Source organism: Gadus chalcogrammus, chromosome 9, assembly GCF_026213295.1.
Source record: "Gadus chalcogrammus isolate NIFS_2021 chromosome 9, NIFS_Gcha_1.0, whole genome shotgun sequence".
Classification (NCBI taxonomy): Eukaryota; Metazoa; Chordata; class Actinopteri; order Gadiformes; family Gadidae; genus Gadus; species Gadus chalcogrammus.
The window spans coordinates 14,703,761-14,706,603 of NC_079420.1; positions in this window are offsets into that span (position 1 = coordinate 14,703,761).

A 2,843-nucleotide genomic window follows, 5' to 3' on the forward strand; every position below is an offset into this window, starting at 1 on the left:
ACATGATAAAACTACCTACATACCTAGGCTACTTTGTACACTAGATAGTTAGTTAGTATTTAGTTACACATTTACCTGGGTTGTAGTTACTATAGACAGCAATAAGCTAATAGACTGTGACAGTGCTGCTTCTGCTTAGACTGTCCTCCTTCTCCCCTTATTCTATTTCAACCTCACTAGTTTCTTATGTCGGATCATCATGGCTTGAAGAGGGCACTGACTCTAAGATACATCATATAATTCAGAATATATCTGAACATATTAAACAATGTTGTCAACAGTCTATTGGATTGAGCTGGGCATGACTAAATATGTATTTGTATGTTTTGATTTGCTGCATTAGCCTACAATAAATAGCAGCTATTAATCTAAGGGTAGACTACTTGTAATTTTAGATGACTTAAAACCTAAAAATCAGCTAAAATGTAAGCATCCATAGTTTAATGTCTGCTAATATTGAAATGCAGCCAATCAAAATATTCAAAATCTGTTTACATAAATGTTATTATCATGCTGGCATGCAGTATGGAATGTTAATCATCACATTATCTCCATTTATTCTACTTCATTTAAGAATGCTCGATTCTGATTGGCTGGGAGGGGTGCATTAATCCGGCATATTGCCCGCTGACTTGTCGGTTCTACTTGCTGCTGACTGAGCACAGTAGATCAATACGCCGCTTGTATCGTTTTCTATCACATACATTTCCAACATGAGGTCCATAGTAAAAATAAACCAAGGAGTGCGTGTTTGATCGATCGTCATTAAAGCTGACTTGATACGAATGTAGCAACTACGTTATTAAACTAGTGATCAGATCCAGCCTTGTGTGGTTGCTATAGAAACGAGTTACCTACAGCTGAGCTAACGTTATTCACCGTAGTTCTAAAGGGAACTACTTTTCGAGGGAGATGAACTTAAACAGAGTATACATTTAATAAGCATGCAATACGAATAAGAAAAAGGCTAATTATTAAAGTATTTGAATTGTTTTATTATGTTGGCCGGCGCGAAGTAGAATAAACGGAATAATCACCTCAAGGCAGGGCAATAAACAGTTTGATATGCCCGGCTCGCGGAAGGTTACCGCAAAAATTAAGGTAAGCCGTCCACGAGCCGGGCATATCAAACTGTTTATTGCCCGGCCTCTCGGTGATTATTCCTTACTTATACCATGGTCTGGGTGAGTACTCGATTCTGATTGGCTGGAGGGTGTAGGTTAAAAAGTGTTAATTTACACCCAGGAAAGACGTTGACCCTATGAAGGCCACGTTGCTTGGCAACACCTGCATACGGGAGATATTAAATAGTCCGCTCGACTTGTAAAAATAATGTAGGTTTTTTGTAGATAGGTAGGCTATTGGATATCATGTGAATGGTAATGCAAACGATCATTTCAGTTTTATCATCCAGTGCAGGCTGTAATTATTTTAGCTACAGTAGCACTAGCTGCTAGGCTAGGCTTGTTATCAGGTTGTTGGGAAAGTGTAGAGGAAGGAATATACCTTTCTTGGTAAAAAAAACTGGGTGACGAACTGTCGACCGCTTTGAGCCCTTTCCTCTCTCTCTTTCCTCCCCTGACAACCTGACTTCTTCATTTCACCGACCGGGAGACACACAAACTGACTTAAGACTGCTAGTTTAAGACACTAGCAGTCTGCACTTGCTTCACAATGATCTGCCTGGCTGCTACTTTGCTCTGCAATAGTGTAAGACTTGGGCTGTACCAAATAATGAAAAATGAGAGGGGTGATAATAGGGTGAAGACTTTCTAATGATTTTGTAAAATGGAGAAACAAACCACAACAAAACAACGAAACAAACCACCTTAATTTGATGATTTAATCCGAAAAAAATATATATATTTTTTTTTTTGCATATATTTTAATAATACCACCAGTGTCCTCTTGGACACAGTGCAGCGCGCCTGGAATCATCCTAATTTACCCCCCCCCTAAGGACGTCCCTGGTTGTGATTAATAGAGAAGAAAATATTTAAAATATTGTTACCAGTGGCCTGTATGCATCGCCTTCACATGGTTTTGCAAAGCTGTACATGTCTTAAAGATATGATGGGGATGGTTCCAACATACTCATATATTCTCGTTTTTTACATTTCTCACATTGCAAATATGTTTTTTAATTAGTTTCTGAAAGTGGTGTTTTAAGATGGGACACATATAATTATAATTTGTAATCCCATGTTGCAAATATAACAACAAAAAAAACATTACAAAATTCCAGGTCTTCTGGAAATGTTTTTGGTCGCTGTGTCATAATTCAGCTTAATATTTAATATAGTGTTGCTTAAGGCACACTCATTGACGAGAACATTTTTAAACTGGCACTGCATGATGAAAAGGTTGCCGACCCCTGGTATAATGCTACCAATATAAATATGTTTTAAGGGGATTCATAGAATAGTGTGTTAGATAAAACCACATTTTAACACTTTAACTATGCATGTTGGAAGACATGAAAGACAAAATCTCAAAGCATTGCCTGAACTGACCCAGGTCTGACACCTTAAGGCTGGTTTATACTCCTCCGTATAGTGCTGTAGGTAGACATGGAGAGACCTCTCCGTCATCGGAGGGCCCATTGGAGACCCTCTCCGTAGCTTACGTGCGCATGCAATATTATTCAACCTCTGTCGACGCAATGGAGACGGACGAAGATTGCAAGGGCTGGAATTTGGTCTCTACCAAAATCATTTCCGGAATTACTTTTTCCCGGTTGGACTTTGCACCTTATTTACTTTGTACATTGTTTAATTTGTGCGTTAAGGACCAATAAAACACCAAATAAGATTTGAAAAGCGTTGGAATTTTATTTACAACAC